The following is an 18,769-nucleotide window of genomic DNA, read 5'->3' as shown; positions in this document are numbered from 1 at the left end:
GGTATGATGGAGGGGGAAGACAGAGTGCAGTATAGTCTGCTGAAAGGCAAGACAAGATAGACAGAAAAGGGAATACAGGTACAAGGACACATAAATAGGAGAAGCGCAGGAAGGAACAACATATTTAGGAATAAAAATGATACATGGGATATTGATAACTTTGAAAGTATCTTGTTTGGTTTAAGAAAAATTGGGGAACTGGTTGACTCATGGACATTTTATTGTACTTAAACTAGTACTATGCTTAATGATAGTCTTTTGTGTTTTTAGATCATCTGGCAAAGAGATTTGCAGAGTGTCGGGTGACCGGCAAAGAGATCTGCAAAGTGTCAGTTGAAGACGACGGGAGGGGTCGCAGAGGTAGCAACGACTGGAGTATAACATGCAGGAGGTAAGTTACCATACTCTCTCTGCACATGTTACATCTGCCCCACCTGCAGTGCACATGGTTTTGTCCATTAGAGAACAAATTTGCTGCTGCGATCAGGTGGTCTGAATTAGACCCAGTATATGAAACTAACATGGGGGGTCATTCCGAGTTGTTCGCTCATTGCCGATTTTCGCAACGGAGCAATTAATGTGAAAATGCGCATGCGCATGGTACGCAGTGCGCATGCGCTAAATATTTTAGCACAAAACTTAGTAGATTTACTCACGTCCGAACGAAGAATTTCCATCGTTGCAGTGATCGGAGTGTGATTGACAGTAAAGTGGGTGTTTCTGGGCGGAAACTGACCGTTTTCTGGGAGTGTGCGGAAAAATGCAGGCGTGCCAGGATAAAACGCGGGAGTGTCTGGAGAAATGGGGGAGTGGCTGGCCGAACGCAGGGCGTGTTTGTGACGTCAAACCAGGAACGAAACGGGCTGAGCTGATCGCAGTGTAGGAGTAAGTCTCGAGCTACTCAGAAACTGCTAAGAATTTTCTATTCGCAATTCTGCTAATCTTTCGTTCGCAATTCTGCTAAGCTAAGATACACTCCGAGAGGGCGGCGGCCTAGCGTGTGCAATGCTGCTAAAATCTGCTAGCGAGCGAACAACTCGGAATGACCCCCATGAGAAAGGATCTTGGGTTTTGGATAAAAAGTCAGTAAAATAGATAAATTGCAAATGAATTAAAATGAAAGTACGTAACAAAATGTAGTAGTATAATTATACACATAGGGGGTCATTCCGAGTTGTTAGCTCGTTATTTTTTTTCGCTACGGAGCGATTAGTCGCAAACTGCGCATGCGCAATGTACGCAGTGCGCCTGCGCCAAGTAAATTAGCACAAAAGTTTGGTATTTTACTCACGGCGCAACAAAGTTTTTTCATCGTTCTGCTGATCGTAGTGTGATTGACAGGAAGTGGGTGTTTCTGGGCGGAAACTGGTCGTTTTCTGGGAGTGTGCGGAAAAACGCAGGCGTTTCAGGGAAAAACGCGGGAGTGTCTGGAGAAACGGGGGAGTGGCTGACCGGACGCTGGGCATGTGTGTGACGTCAAACCAGGAACGAAATTGACTGAACTGATCGCTATTTGTGAGTAGGTCTGGAGCTACTCAGAAACTGCTAAGAAATTTCTATTCGCAATTCTGCTAATCTTTCGTTCGCAATTCTGCTAAGCTAAGATACACTCCCAGAGGGCGGCAGCTTAGCGTGTGCAATGCTGCTAAAAGCAGCTAGCGAGCGAACTCAGAATCACCCCCATAATATGTCTGACCAGGATATTCTGGTTATTTAGATCATCATTTGGTAAAGTTCTGGCAAAGAGATTTGCAGAGTGTCGGGTGAACGGCAAAGAGATCTGCAAAGTGTCAGTTGAAGACGACGGGAGGGGTCGCAGAGGAATTAGTGACTGGAGAATAGCATGCAGGAGGTAAGTTACCATACTTGTATAATTGTGTGTGTGTGGTGGGGGGTATTGAGAGCACAGTACAAAACATAGGGTCTATGGTGGGGGAGAGCGGACAATACAAAACATGCAGAAGGGGCAACTTGGTATAGCACATACAGATGGTGTGGGGGCACAATACAAAAACATAGAAATTGTGGCGTACTCTATAGGACATATAGAGGAAGGACATACACTTTTGGGGGTTGCGAGATGTAGAACATACTGTAATACAGAAAAACAGGAAGGGTGAGGAGAGCATGACACAGAACATACAGATCGGGGGAAGAACAATACAGATCAGGGGAGATAGTGAAATGGCTGACATTTACAGTATATCAATGAACTGGGGGCAGGTGTACAAAGCCTGGGAGAGTGATAAACTAACAACCAATCAGCTCCTAGTTGTCATTTTTTAAACACAGCCTCTAACATGGCAGTTAGGAGCTGATTGGCTGGTACTTTACCTCTCTCTACTTTAACACTCTGCAGGGCTTAATACATCTCCCCCATAGTAGAATAACCAAATGATGAAATGGTACAGAATGGTATAAATGATGTGAATTGGAGCTGTAACAAGTGACTGTTTCCCTATCTTTACATATAAATAAGGTGACATAGTCCTTTCCCTAGAGTCTTCTCCTTACCGCTCAGGGGGCCTGATTCAGATGCGGACGCAGAGCTGCTGTTGCACCGAGTGGCTCAATGCTTTTTCACTGTGCATGCATGTAAGCTGCACTGCGCACTAAATGAAATCAAGCTCACATAGAGGATCCCATCGCAAAGTGATTGACAGGAAGTCAGCGTATGAGGTGGTAATGGGGGTGGCTAACTGTATACAGGCATGTCAGGTCCGTTCAAATGCTGTTCCATGTGCGTGCGTATATTACCCATTGTGACCTGTGTTGCTGCTGGAGAGCCCCCTGTGTCTAGGAGACTTGCTCAGCCTACGACTGCTCAGACTCATGATGCAATTGTGAACGGCAAGATTGCAGCAGCGATCGCTTCAACAACCACAACTGAATCAGACCCACAATTACACCATTATATTTTACTATTTTATCACATTTAACAACTAAGGGGTCAGTTTAATTAGGTGCGAGTTTGTCCTACAACAGCCGCACCTTCCGGTAGCCCCATAGGCTGAATCTGGCCATGAAGGGTGTGAGTTTGGATGCTGTTGAAACGTTGCAGCAATGGTAACTCGTACCTAATTGGATTGACCCCTAAATGTTAGCAATTTATAGCTTTTATTATTTACTGGTCAAATTTCTTTCCTGAAGGTACCCACTAATTACTATAAGAGAGAACTTATCCCCCCAATGTGTGTATTGTATAAAAACAATGGGCCCTTTGGGATAACTATCCTTATTTTAGGTATTTTCCATGTCCTCAGTAGTTAGAGTAACATATTTACATAGAGAGATTTTTCTTTCAACACAACCACACCACTGTTTGCAGTTTGTCTCTCTGCTTGTTCATCCACTAACAATGATTTTTCATCTCTTCCTCTTCATCTACGCGCAGTGGGTGATCCCTGAATAGCTGCCCTGGGAGGAGAGCTGCGGACACATTCTCCAAATGCTGGGACATATGCATTACCTATTAGGAGATGCGGTAAAGATGCTGGCTGTCGGGATTACGGCAGTCAGAATACTGACACTGGGATCCCGACACTCTTCAGAATCCCGACGTTGGAACTCCGAATGGGCAAGGATACCAACGCCCATATCCCCATGATCATAGGTTTTAGGGCTGGGCAAGGGGGGTTAGGATTAGGCATCAGGTGGAGGGGGTTAGGATTAGGCTGCAGGTGGGGGGAGGTTAGGGTTAGGCACCCTCGGGAGTGGTTAGGCTGCAGGGGAGGGAAGGTTAGGTTTAGGCGGGGGGGTTAGGTTTAGACGTCAGGTGAGGGTTAAGTTTAGGCTGTGGGTGGGGGGAGGTTAGGGTTAGGCTGCGGGTATGGTGGGTTAGGGTTAGGCACCCCTGGGTGTGGTTAGGCTGCAGGGGAGGGAGGGTTAGGTTTAGGCATCAGGCGAGAGGTTAGGTTTAGGTGACCAGCGCTGGGTTAGGTTTAGGCTGCGTGTGGGGGGAGGTTAACGTTAGGCTGTGGGTAGGGTGGTTAAGGGATAGGCACCCCCGGGAGTGGTTAGGCTGTGGGAGAGGGAGGGTTAGGTTTAGGCAGCAGGGACGGAGGTTAGGATTAGGCACCTCCGCAGGAGGGTTAGGCACAAAGTGGGGAGGTTAGGGTTAGACTGCGGACAGTTAGGGGGTGGGGAGAGGGTTAGGCATCAGGCAGAGGGGTTACGGTTAGGCTGCGGGTTCAGGGAGGATAGGGTTAGGCTGCGGGTAGGGTGGGCTAAGGTTAGGCACCCCTGGGGGTAGTTAGGCTGCGGGCAAGGGAGGGTTAGGTTTAGGCATCAGTTGGGGGTATATGATTAGGCTGCGGGTGGGGCGAAGTTAGGCTGTGGGTAGGGTGGGTTAGGCACCCACGGAAGTGGTTAGGCTGCGGGAGAGGGAGGGTTAGGTTTAGGCAGCAGGGACGGAGGTTAGGATTAGGCACCTCCGCAGGAGGGTTAGGCACAAAGTGGGGAGGTTAGGGTTAGACTGCGGACAGGTGGGGTTAGGGGGTGGGGAGAGGGTTAGGCATCAGGCAGAGGGGTTACGGTTAGGCTGCGGGTTCGGGGAGGATAGGGTTAGGCTGCGGTTAGGGTGGGTTAAGGTTAGGCACCCCTGGGGGTAGTTAGACTGCGGGCAAGGGAGGGTTAGGTTTAGGCATCAGGTGGGGGTATATGATTAGGCTGCGGGTGGGGCGAAGTTAGACTGTGGGTAGGGTGGGTTAGGCACCCACGGGAGTGGTTAGGCTGCGGGAGAGGGAGGGTTAGGTTTAGGCAGCAGGGACGGAGGTTAGGATTAGGCACCTCTGCGGGAGGGTTAGGCACAAAGGGGGGAGGTTAGGGTTAGACTGCAGACAGGCGGGGTTAGGGGGGAGGGGAGAGGGGAGAACACCCCTTAATCACCCCTGTCGGCCTTTTCTGTACTGGGCTCCCAGCATCGGTATGACAACCACCGGGATCCCATGCGCTGGGATAGCATACTGACCCCTCTATTAGTACACCTCTTAATGCCCAGAGGGAAGGGCGATCCTGAGGCCATGGTTCCCTAGAGGTTTCCCCCCAAGGGGGTTTTTCCTCTCCTGAGTGCTGAAGGATGACTCTTCATGAGTCCAGAGGTGTAGCTTTTATGCCATAATGAGTACCAATCTCATGCCCGTCCCTGCAATGTATATGAAGTAGAATAATTGCTAATGCGATCACTTTACTTCTGGGCTTAGACCCCGGCTGCGCTAGTTCACATGTGCAATCGTCAGACTGCGTATGTGAGAGCAGACAGTAATGCAGAGGGATCCCAAGGATTCTTCTCCTGGGAATTATTGCATAATGTAGCCCACAGGCTACAAAAGCCATTTAGAAATGGCATTAGCTGCCGGGCCAAGCTCAGACATGCTTTGCATTCTGGAGCTTGGTGAGTTTCACAGTTTACCATCTGCCGTAGAAACCTTTGGTGGCTGCTTTTGTGTTCAAAATAGGAGGAATGCAATAGATATCTCAAATATCCATTGCAGTCCCCAATACATACATTCAGGGGCTGGATAATATTTGTGGGCAGCCCCCAAAACCGACTGTTTTTGGAGATGTCTCGCAAATATTATTTATTAAATATTCCACTTAATAAACTTTTTATATTTTAACATAAACTAAAAAATGTTTTATGTATTCATTGACTGAGTCTCCCGTCTTTACTGAATGCTAATTACGCAGGGTCCGCAAATTATTACTGATATAACTGTTACTCTACTGTCCTGCTGGTGCTCCTGGCCTGCTGTATAGCAGCCATACATATAGGAGGTGGAGATCACACCAGTAGGTGAGGCATTGCACTAGTAGGCAGTCACAGCACCAGCAGGAGGATCATGTCACAGGAGGTGAAGATAACATCAGTAAGTGGGGCATTGCACTGGTAGGCAGGCACAGTACCTATGGTAGCCACACCCCTATATATAACACATGTAACTGACCGGGAAGGTGGCCTCTCTCAGCTGTGAGCCCCATAGTAGCTAGCTGCACTCCCTGCACCCATGGTAGCTACGCCCTTGGCGAGCCCTGCATGGGGCTCTGTTGCACTCGTACCCCCACCGGCAATCTGGCGGCCAGGATCCCGGCATCAGGATGCTGGCCGCTGGGATCCCAACCGCCGGTTACATGATCCCAACGCATGATCGAGCATATGGTACTTGCCTATTCTCCCACAATGCCTTGGAGACTCCAGGATAGCAGGCACCAAGGTGTAGGCATATCTTCAGGAACGCCTCAGTTCCACACGCTGATGCCCACTTCCCGTGTGAAATGACCAAGTCCAGGCGAGCTGATGACGCTATTCCTGCTGAATCCCATCATCATGGCCCCTTCCCCGGCTTTACAATGATGTAATCGTGGCTTTATATACTGTGCCTTGATGATGTGATTCTGCCGTCATGCCCCTGCACTGCCCACATGGTTGCGCCATACCCCTCCCAACTGGCAGCCAAGAACTTGGTAAGTGTGTGATATCTGGGTCCTGTAGCTCGCCAGCAAAAAAGTATCTATTTTTTAACCATTTCATCATCCCCACATCCACTGCATACAATGGGATCTATGTACTAAGCTTTGGAGAGAGATAAAGTGGATGGAGATAAAGTACCAGCCAATCAGCTCCTGTCATTTTTCAAACCCAGCCTATAATATGACAGTTAGCAGTTGATTGGCTGGTACTTATCTCCGTCCACTTTATCTCTCTCCAAGGCTTAGTAAATAGACTCCAGTATTTGTAATGAGCCCCAGTGCTTTAGCCTACCAAACACCCACCACCACCACCAATTTTGCAACTAAACACTGTAAAGCATGAGACAGTGGCGTAAGTTCATCTCAGGCGCCCGGAGGCAAGAGAAATATTGGTGCCCCACCCCGAACCACTATAAATATATAGGGGTTTGGGGGGCACCAATATTTTTCTTGTCGACTATATAGGACAGAAGGTCTTCGCAAAGGGGGGGGGGGCAGATAGAGCAATGGAGATCAGAACAGTGGGTGGGGGAGGCAGAGTGGAGGGGGAGATGAGGCAGAGTGGCGGTCATTCGTGACTAGTGTGTGTGTATATATATATATATATATACACACACACACACACACACACACACACACACACACACCTATATATCTGCAAACATACCTTTTTTATAGGCATTGTCTGTATGAGGATTAGTGTCCAGAACAAAGCCACCTCGTTCCTAATCGTCGGCAGCAGAAGCAGTTCCAGATTAGTAGCAGTCATGGGCTGAGCAGATACACTCGGCACAGGGGAGAGCCTCAGCTCCAGGTGCCCATTCAACATGTGGTACCGACTTTTGTAGCTATAACACTGCCTTGCACGCGTGTCCAACAACCTTCCCCTCCCCGCACACTCACCCGCAGCAACGGTGGCAGCAGCAGCTTCTCTCTTAACTCCCACAGTCACTGCAGCCGCGCACATGTGCCGTGATTTCCCGGCACCTCGTTACAGCCCGCGGCTGGCGGGCTTACAGGACTGAGTCAGTTTGACTCATTGCGGCCGGCACGGAAGTGGAGACGAGGTGCCCCCTTCAGGTCAGGAGCCCGGCGGCAGCAGACTCCGCTGCCTCCCAGAGTTCCGCCTCTGGCATGAGAGGACATGGGCTGTTATCCGATGTCTCCACTGTACAGCTGGCCACACGCAGGCCCATCCTGCCTCTGGAGCTGCGGCCCAGGATTATTGATCAATTTGACCTCACACTTGGATGGCCAAACCTGACATGGACCAGTAAAACAGCCTCATGGGGTTTCTGGAGGATCTGTGGGGCTAATTCAGACCTGATCACTCGCTAGCTGTTTTTTGCAGTCCTCCGTTCACATAGTTGCCGCCCACCGGGGAGTGTATTTTAGCTGTGCAAGTGTGCGAACGCATGTGCAGCCGAGTGGTACAAAAAGATTTTGTGCAGTTTCTGAGTAGCCCAGGACTTACTCAGCCGCTGCGATCACTTCAACCTGACCGGGACCGGAATTCACGTCAGACACCCGCCCTGCAAACGCTTGGGAATGCCTGCGCTTTTCCAACCACTCCCAGAAAACGGTCAGTTGACATCCACAAACGTCCTCTTCCTGTCAATCTCCTTGCGATCGCACATGCGATTGGATTCTTTGCACAAACCCATCGCAGAGCAACAAACCACTTTGTACCTGTGCGACGTGCCTACACATTGCGGTGCATACGCATGCATAGTTCTGACCTGATGGCAGCGCTGCAAAAAATGCTAGCGAGCGATCAGGTCTGAATTACGCCCTATAAACACTGTGTTATGTGCACATTACATGGTATAAATGAAAATGTATGGAACATGAGTAATTAACATGAATTAAAAACAAATCATCACATTATAATGAAGTCCAGTAAACATGACATGACGGGAGTTGTAGTGCACCAAGGTCCTCCTAGACAGATCCGCACATGACATTCCACCATGCACTGGGCTCAGCCACCAAGCATCCCTGGAACTGGTTATAAAATGTTGCAAAGTATGACAGTCACATATAGTAAACTCTAAGTGTATCTACTATATAAAAGCGAAAATCCGTCCTTCTGTCTTTCTATACAAATCCACAGTTTACAAGCGACGATCCTGAAATTTTACATACGAGCGTATTTAAAACACAGCGGAGGCAACTAAAGCAATTAGAAATCCCTAGCACCCGTAGGGGGGCAAAGAGCAGCACAGAGTATATCAGGAGACAGCATAACTCCGGAATTGCTGGAGCAATGTACTCAAAACTTGGTACACATATGCCTTACAATCTGGGAACAAACACTGTGGGAGGAAGACACCCCTAGCACCCATAGGGGTGAGGCAGCAGCACTGAGTATTTCAGCAGACAGCATAACTGTGGAAGGCCTGGAGCAATTTACAAAAAACTTGGTACACATATGACTTTCACTGTGGAAACAAACACTGTGGGGGTGACAGAAACCCCTAGCACCCCTAGGGGTGAGGCAGCAGCACAGAGTTTTTCAGCAGACAGCATAACTGTGGAAGGCCTGGAGCAATTTACACCAAACTTGCTACACATCTGACTTACAATCTGCAAACAAACTCTGTGGGGGTTAGACACCCCTAGGGGTGGGACAGCAGCAGCACAGTGTATGTTAGGAAACATCATAACTCCCGAATGCCTGGACCAATTTACACCAAACTTGCTACACATCTGACTTACAATCTGCAAACAAAACACTGAGGGTAACATACCACTAGCATCCCTAGGGGTGGGCCAGCAGCACACACTATATCAGGACATGCATGATATCTCAGTGATGACAGGGCTGCATGTGACAGGGCCAGTGACATGATGTGTGGAGGGGAATGGAGGCAGCAGGAAGCCACAGACTGAGAGTTGTATAGTGGGAAGAGCAGGGTCCCTTGTGGGATCAAAAAGGGGTGTGGCCAATACACAAAGTGCATCAGGGAAGCAAGATATGCCTATATACTAGATCTCCAATCAACGTAAATTAACAAACTATCATTCTAATTTACCATCCTCATCACGTACCAAAGCACGGGTATTCAGCCATCTACAATGTTATTTATACTGTATGTTTAATATTTACATTTATTTTTGTAAACAGACATTCTTAAAATCCGGGGCAACGCCGGGTACTCCAGCTAGTATATACTAAATCATCTGTCACAGTAGCAATATTCTGAGCATATTGGAAGTCTCGCAACAGAACTCTTATAGATGGAGTTTAAGATCATACATGTTAACATTCAATAATATGCTATGTCGGCATGCCCTCTTATGGAGTCTATGTAAGTCATTAGCAAAACCAAATGCTCCGTCTACATACAGTACAGCGCAGGCACAAGGTTGTCATGCAATTAGTGATATGCCGGCCAGACTCTTATACCTAAGTTTCCTTTTGATGCTTGATCCAAATAATGTATCACTAACAATGACATTACTGTGAAGTGAAGGAGAGATGATTAGGATGGTCACCTGTAACATACATGCAATGTTTCTGTGACATGGAAAAACAATGGAAGAAATGTTATGGAGTCACCTTCATTGTTGTCCTAGTTGATAGGATAACCAGAAGAGTAGCTTTGGCTGGAGTGTCATGAGATGAAATGAAAACAAAAAAGTTATGTACCCTCCAGGTTCCGTTCTCAGCAGTCCGGCTGTGGTGCCACAGGGCACAGCCACGCTCACTGTCCACTCAACCTCTTTCCAACATGCCCAGCGGGTGTGAACAAGTCGAGTGGAAGTCATTACCTATTCCCTGTGAATGTCACCTTGCGGGCCCGCCTTACAGGTTTATATACGCTGGTATTGAATAATACATTTCTAGTGCGCCAGCAAAAGAGACAACTCTTATTTCTTCTCCTCTTTATACGCTCATGGGTTACACAGGTTCTGTGGCTGATTAAACCTGGTGAAATGCAGACTTGAGGTCAACCAGCCACAGAAACTGTATAATTCGTGAGTTTCCTGGTTTAATGGGATAGTATAGTTAGTATAGCTCTCTCTCTCTCTCTCTCTCTATATATATATATATATATACACACACACACACACACACACACACACACACACACACACACACAACGGAAAAAGATTAATTCAGCCTCTTAAAGAGCTTTGTTTCCTTATAAAATATAAGCTGTGATCTAGTCTAGAAATTCCTGTCCCTTATATTTTCCCTTTACCTATATATTGAGGCACTCTGTACAACATTCCCTTATACTTCATTTTCTACACTAGTCTCATTTTTTTATCTAGAAACTCATGTATATACAGTTGTAATTGATGTAGAAATGTATATGTAAGATAGCTGTAGCTTTGCTGCTGGATACTGTGACATCACACCTAGCCTGTGACATCACTAGCCCGTGACATCACAATGCTTCTTCCTGTAACATTCTATCTACAGCTGCTGACGTTTCCAGTTTCCATGCAGGAAGACAGGTAGGAGGAGGGGAGTACTACATAGCAGGGTATGATGGAGGGGGAAGACAGAGTGCAGTATAGTCTGCTGAAAGGCAAGACAAGATAGACAGAACAGGGAATACAGGTACAAGGACACATAAATAGGAGAAGCGCAGGAAGGAACAACATATTTAGGAATAAAAATGATACATGGGATATTGATAACTTTGAAAATATCTTGTTTGGTTTAAGAAAAATTGGGAAACTGGTTGACTCATGGACATTTTATTGTACTTAAACTAGTACTATGCTTAATGATAGTTTTTTTTTGTGTTTTTAGATCATCTGGCAAAGAGATTTGCAGAGTGTCGGGTGACCGGCAAAGAGATCTGCAAAGTGTCAGTTGAAGACGACGGGAGGGGTCGCAGAGGTGGCAACGACTGGAGTATAACATGCAGGAGGTAAGTTACCATACTCTCTCTGCACATGTTACATCTGCCCCACCTGCAGTGCACATGGTTTTGTCCATTAGAGAACAAATTTGCTGCTGCGATCAGGTGGTCTGAATTAGACCCAGTATATGAAACTAACATGGGGGGTCATTCCGAGTTGTTCGCTCATTGCCGATTTTCGCAACGGAGCAATTAATGTGAAAATGCGCATGGTACGCAGTGCGCTTGCGCTAAATATTTTAGCACAAAACTTAGTAGATTTACTCACGTCCGAACGAAGAATTTCCATCGTTGAAGTGATCGGAGTGTGATTGACAGGAAGTGGGTGTTTCTGGGCGGAAACTGACCGTTTTCTGGGAGTGTGCGGAAAAATGCAGGCGTGCCAGGATAAAACGCGGGAGTGTCTGGAGAAATGGGGGAGTGGCTGGCCGAACGCAGGGCGTGTTTGTGACGTCAAACCAGGAACGAAACGGGCTGAGCTGATCGCAGTGTAGGAGTAAGTCTCGAGCTACTCAGAAACTGCTAAGAATTTTCTATTCGCAATTCTGCTAATCTTTCGTTCGCAATTCTGCTAAGCTAAGATACACTCCGAGAGGGCGGCGGCCTAGCGTGTGCAATGCTGCTAAAATCTGCTAGCGAGCGAACAACTCAGAATGACCCCCATGAGAAAGGATCTTGGGTTTTGGATAAAAAGTCAGTAAAATACTGTAGATAAATTGCAAATGAATTAAAATGAAAGTACGTAACAAAATGTAGTAGTATAATTATACACATAGGGGGTCATTCCGAGTTGTTAGCTCGTTATTTTTTTTCGCTACGGAGCGATTAGTCGCAAACTGCGCATGCGCAATGTACGCAGTGCGCCTGCGCCAAGTAAATTAGCACAAAAGTTTGGTATTTTACTCACGGCGCAACAAAGTTTTTTCATCGTTCTGCTGATCGTAGTGTGATTGACAGGAAGTGGGTGTTTCTGGGCGGAAACTGGTCGTTTTCTGGGAGTGTGCGGAAAAACGCAGGCGTTTCAGGGAAAAACGCAGGAGTGTCTGGAGAAACGGGGGAGTGGCTGACCGGACGCTAGGCATGTGTGTGACGTCAAACCAGGAACGAAATTGACTGAACTGATCGCTATTTGTGAGTAGTACTCAGAAACTGCTAAGAAATTTCTATTCGCAATTCTGCTAATCTTTCGTTTGCAATTCTGCTAAGCTAAGATACACTCCCAGAGGGCGGCAGCTTAGCGTGTGCAATGCTGCTAAAAGCAGCTAGCAAGCGAACAACTCAGAATCACCCCCATAATATGTCTGACCAGGAAATTCTGGTTATTTAGATAATCATTTGGCAAAGTTCTGGCAAAGAGATTTGCAGAGTGTCGGGTGACCGGCAAAGAGATCTGCAAAGTGTCAGTTGAAGACGACGGGAGGGGTCGCAGAGGAATTAGTGCCTGGAGAATAGCATGCAGGAGGTAAGTTACCATACTTGTGTAAGTGTGTGTGTGGTGTATTGAGAGCACAGTACAAAACATAGGGTCTATGGTGGGGGAGAGCGGACAATACAAAACATGCAGAAGGGGCAACTTGATATAGCATATACAGATGGTGTGGGGGCACAATACAAAAACATAGAAATTGTGGCGTACTCTATAGGACATATAGAGGAAGGACATACACTTTTGGGGGTTGCGAGATGTAGAACATACTGTAATACAGAAAAACAGGAAGGGTGGGGAGAGCATGACACAGAACATACAGATCGGGGGAAGAACAATACAGATCGGGGGAAATAGTGAAATGGTTGACATTTACAGTATATCAATGAACTGGGGGCAGGTGTACAAAGCCTGGGAGAGTGATAAACTAACAACCAATCAGCTCCTAGTTGTCATTTTTTAAACACAGCCTCTAACATGGCAGTTAGGAGCTGATTGGCTGGTACTTTACCTCTCTCTACTTTAACACTCTGCAGGGCTTAATACATCTCCCCCATAGTAGAATAACCAAATGATGAAATGGTACAGAATGGTATAAATTATGTGAATTGGAGCTGTAACAAGTGACTGTTTCCCTATCTTTACATATAATAAAGGTGACATAGTCCTTTCCCTAGAGTCCTTCTCCTTACCGCTCAGGGGGCCTGATTCAGATGCGGACGCAGAGCAGCTGTTATACCAAGTGGCTCAATGCTTTTTCACTGTGCATGCATGTAAGCTGCACTGCGCACAAAATGAAATCAAGCTCACATAGAGGATCCCATCGCAAAGTGATTGACAGGAAGTCAGCGTTTGAGGTGGTAACGGGGGTGGCTAACTGTATACAGGCATGTCAGGTCCGTTCAAACGCCGTTCCATGTGCGTGCATAAATTACCCATTGCGACCTGTGTTGCTGCTGGAGAGCCCCCTGTGTCTAGGAGCAGTGCCAGATTAAGGTACATATAGGCCTGGAGCTGAAATTTAGGAAGGGCCTATAGTGTGCCTCGGCAGGAGGTGTGACAAGCGCTGCAGTGGTGTGACTAGTGATGTGGGGGTGTGATCAGTGTGGTGTGGGTGTGGTCTAAAAAGGGTGTGTGGCCTGTGCCATGTGAGTGACACAGTCACCACTTACTGACAGACACTAATTACTGACACACACACACACACACACACACACACACAACACAAAGCTTTCTGACACAATCCCCACTTACTGACAGACACTACTTACTAACACACACACACACACGCACAACACAAAACTTACTGACACAGACACCACTTACTGATAGATATTACTGACTGACACACACGCACAATACAGATACCACTTACTGACACAGACATTATTTACTGACACACACACACACACACACACACACACACACAACACAATACTTATACCGCTCTCACATCACAATGCCGGGTCCCACCTGGGAATTGGAAATGGGTCCATTCCTGGGTGGGACCCGGCATTTGACCATACACACCGCCAACCCGAGCCGGCAATTTGCCGGTTCAGGTTGCCAATCGTGGGCGGAGATGGAGTCGGCATCAGGGGCTGGTGTGGAGGCGGCGCTGGGAGATGAGATCATCTCCGAGCCGCCACTCCCTATGCAGTGAACGGGTCCCGGGTTGTATCAACCTGGGTGACCCGTTCAGACTGCACCTGACCTGGTATTTAACCCGGGAATAACCCTTCTTTATTCCCGGGTTGAATTACCGGGTCAGGCAACCCGGAATTCGCCAATGACCGCTTTCACAACGCACATCGAAACGTGTCGACCCGGCAATATACCCAGTCTATACCAGGTTATTTTTGTGGTGTGAAAGGGGTATTACTGACACAGACACCCACCACTTACTGACAGACATTACTTACTGACACACACAGTACAAAACCTACTGACAGACACTACTTACTGACACACACACACACAACACAAAACTAACTGACATAGACACCACTTACTGACAGACACACACACAATGCAAAACATACTGACAAAAATACTACTTACTGACACACGCACAACACAAAACTTTTTGACACTGACACCACTTACTGACAGACTTTACTGACACACAAACACAAAACTTACTGACACAGACACCATGCAAAATGTACTGACACAAACACTACTTACTGACAGACACTTCTTACTGACACCAGTGGTGCACACAGAATTTTTTTCTCAGTGGTACTGTGCCTGCGCGCCGTGGGCATGGTCACATGTCATTAAGGGATGTGACCATGTGACACTAGGTGGAGTGGTTATATATTATGTGAATCCATGGCACAGATACCCCCTGTCCCTGCGGACTACAGAGACAAGGACAGCAGGATGTGACACTGGTTATAGAATAAAAAATATTATATATAAGCTGTGTACCCAGCACTCATCCTGTTATGATGTGAATATTTGCTCCAGTGCCCTCCTTCAGTTTTTCAAGCTGTAGACAGAGTACAATGAGGCGTCACTCCCGAGTCTTGCTGGTGCAGTAAGATTTATTAAGTAAGATTCTGGATCAATAAATCTTACTGCACCAGCAAAACTCGGGAGTGCCGCCTCATTGTACTTGTGGGGCGGTGTCCCGACCATTAGAGTTACTCACCGGGGCATAGTATGAGTTGCCGGCGGTCGGGTCCCCGGCGGCCAGCATACCGGCGCTGGGATCCCGACCGCTGGCTTCCCGACAGCAGGGCGAGCGCTAATGAGCCTTTTGAGGACTCGCTGCGCTTGCCACGCTGCGGGCACGGTGGCGCGCGTAAGCACAACGCTATCCTCCCTCCAGGGGGGTCGTGGACCCCCAAGAGGGAGAAAAGGTGTCGGTATGCTGGTTGTCGGGATTCCGGCGCCGGTATAATGTGCACCGAGATCCCAACAACTGGTATACTGAATACCACCCACACACCGCTGGCCCGGCAGCCACTGTCACTTTATCTCTGCCAGTCTGCCAGGTGCGGAGGTTGATGACATGCTCCCAGCAGTCCTTTTCCTGGAAAAGGAAGAAGGTGCTGGCGGCAACCCCGAGCAAGATCTAGGAGCTTGGTGGTGGTGTTTTACAGTGTGGCGGGGGAATGGCGTACTGGCGGACACATTCTTAAAGGTACGCCGTCCCGGAGCGTACCGCCACACTTGCAGGACTGACTGACACACACACACACACACAACGCAAAACATACTGACACACACGGCACAACACAAAACTTACACAGACACCACTTACTGACACACACACAATGCAAAACTTACTGACACAGACACAATACAAAACTTACTGACACTACTTACTGACACACACACAACGCAAAACCTACTGACACTGACACTACTTACTTACACACACCTCAAAACTTACTGACATAGACACCACTTACATAGGAGACCTCAGGGCCTGGTGTGGGCTGCTACTCACATGGTTTTGCATGCCCCCTCAGCTCTGACATCCAGGGACCAGCTCTCCTAAAAGATAGCAGCCTCCTGTCAAGACCCTTCCCCTCTTTCATGAGGCATGTTATTGTTGGGAAGCTGCAGCAGGAATGGTATACTGCAGCAAAAGCATTTATGTTTGGATGGACAAGGGGGCGGGGCTTTGGACTGACATGAGGGCGGAGCCTCGGAGCTATTTTTTTTTTTTTCGAGGATCCGCCCCCATGCCCGTCCGAAGCCCCGCCCCCTCGTCCATCAAAACATAAATGCTTTTGCTGCAGCATACCACTCCTGCTGCAGCTTATACAATAACATGCCTCATGAAAGAGGGGAAGGGTCTTGACAGGAGGCTGCTGTCTCGGAGCTATTTCCAAGGCTCCGCCCCCGTGGCCGTCTGAAGCCCCGCCCCCTTGCAACACGAAGAGGTCAAGAAGACACAGGCTAACCAGTTTGGGGTGGGGGTGAATGAGCAGCCGGAGGTGAGTGAGCTGCTGTATGTGCTGATAGGAAATTGTTTTTTTCCTGTCAGCACTGGCTACTGCCTGCACTGCAGAGGATCCTCTGGGCCTATTTTCAGTGGGGGGCTTGGAGCTGCAGCTCCATCCGCCCCATTGTTAATCCGGCCATGTCTAGGAGACTTGCTCAGCCTACGACTGCTCAGACACACTATGCAATTGTGAATGGCAAGATTGCAGCAGCGATCGCTTCAACAACCACAACTGAATCAGGCCCACAATTACACCATTGTATTTTACTATTTTATCACATTTAACAACTAAGGGGTCAGTTTAATTAGGTGCGAGTTTGTCTTACAACAGCCGCACTTTCCAGGAGCCCCATAGGCTGAATCTAGCCACGAAGGGTGTGAGTTTGGATGCTGTTGAAACGTTGCAGCAATGGTAACTCGTACCTAATTGGATTGACCCCTAAATGTTAGCAATTTATAGCTTTTATTATTTACTGGTCAAATTTCTTTCCTGAAGGTACCCACTAATTACTATAATAGAGAACTTATCCCCCCAATGTGTGTATTGTATAAAAACAATAGGCCCAATGGATTAATTATCCTTATTTTAGGTATTTTCCATGTCCTCAGTAGTTAGAGTAACATATTTACATAGAGAGATTTTTCTCTCTACACGACCACACCACTGTTTGCAGTTTGTCTCTGTGCTTGTTCATCCACTAACAATGATTTTTCATCTCTTCCTCTTCATCTACACACAGTGGGTGATCCCTGAATAGCTGCCCTGGGAGGAGAGCTGCGGCCACATTCTCCAAATGCTGGGACATATGCATTACCTATTAGGAGATGCGGTAAAGATGCTGGCTGTCGGGATTACGGCAGTCAGAATACTGACACTGGGATCCCGACACTCTTCAGAATCCCGACGTTGGAACTCCGAATGGGCAAGGATACCAACGCCCATATACCCATGATCATAGGTTTTAGGGCTGGGCAAGGGGGGTTAGGATTAGGCATCAGGTGGAGGGGGTTAGGATTAGGCTGCAGGTGGGGGGAGGTTAGGGTTAGGCACCCTCGGGAGTGGTTAGGCTGCAGGGGAGGGAAGGTTAGGTTTAGGCGGGGGGGTTAGGTTTAGACGTCAGGTGAGGGTTAAGTTTAGGCTGTGGGTGGGGGGAGGTTAGGGTTAGGCTGCGGGTATGGTGGGTTAGGGTTAGGCACCCCTGGGTGTGGTTAGGCTGCAGGGGAGGGAGGGTTAGGTTTAGGCATCAGGCGAGAGGTTAGGTTTAGGTGACAAGCGCTGGGTTAGGTTTAGGCTGCGTGTGGGGGGAGGTTAACGTTAGGCTGTGGGTAGGGTGGTTAAGGGATAGGCACCCCCGGGAGTGGTTAGGCTGTGGGAGAGGGAGGGTTAGGTTTAGGCAGCAGGGACGGAGGTTAGGGTTAGGCACCTCCGCAGGAGGGTTAGGCACAAAGTGGGGAGGTTAGGGTTAGACTGCGGACAGGTGGGGTTAGGGGGTGGGGAGAGGGTTAGGCATCAGGCAGAGGGGTTACGGTTAGGCTGCGGGTTCGGGGAGGATAGGGTTAGGCTGCGGGTAGGGTGGGTTAAGGTTAGGCACCCCTGGGGGTAGTTAGACTGCGGGCAAGGGAGGGTTAGGTTTAGGCATCAGGTGGGGGTATATGATTAGGCTGCGGGTGGGGCGAAGTTAGACTGTGGGTAGGGTGGGTTAGGCACCCACGGGAGTGGTTAGGCTGCGGGAGAGGGAGGGTTAGGTTTAGGCAGCAGGGACGGAGGTTAGGATTAGGCACCTCTGCGGGAGGGTTAGGCACAAAGGGGGGAGGTTAGGGTTAGACTGCAGACAGGCGGGGTTAGGGGGGAGGGGAGAGGGGAGAACACCCCTTAATCACCCCTGTCAGTCTTTTCTGTACTGGGCTCCCAGCATCGGTATGACAACCACCGGGATCCCTTGCGCTGGGATAGCATACTGACCCCTCTATTAGTACACCTCTTAATGCCCAGAGGGAAGGGCGATCCTGAGGCCATGGTTCCCCAGAGGTTTC

General features: G+C 48.3%; 1 long non-coding RNA gene across 1 annotated transcript; it reads left to right on the top strand.

The window, feature by feature from the left end:
- The first annotated feature begins 274 nt into the window (after positions 1–274).
- LOC134935512 (uncharacterized) lies at positions 275–17,739 on the top strand. The gene is made up of 5 exons (XR_010180205.1): positions 275–391; positions 1,718–1,852; positions 11,237–11,357; positions 12,676–12,810; positions 17,476–17,739. It is a non-coding gene; the product is annotated as an uncharacterized LOC134935512 (long non-coding RNA).
- Positions 17,740–18,769: the final 1,030 nt, after the last annotated feature.

The sequence above is a fragment of the Pseudophryne corroboree genome, chromosome 6 (assembly GCF_028390025.1).
Source record: "Pseudophryne corroboree isolate aPseCor3 chromosome 6, aPseCor3.hap2, whole genome shotgun sequence".
In the NCBI taxonomy this organism is placed as follows: Eukaryota; Metazoa; Chordata; class Amphibia; order Anura; family Myobatrachidae; genus Pseudophryne; species Pseudophryne corroboree.
This window is presented reverse-complemented; position numbering and strand designations above follow the sequence as displayed.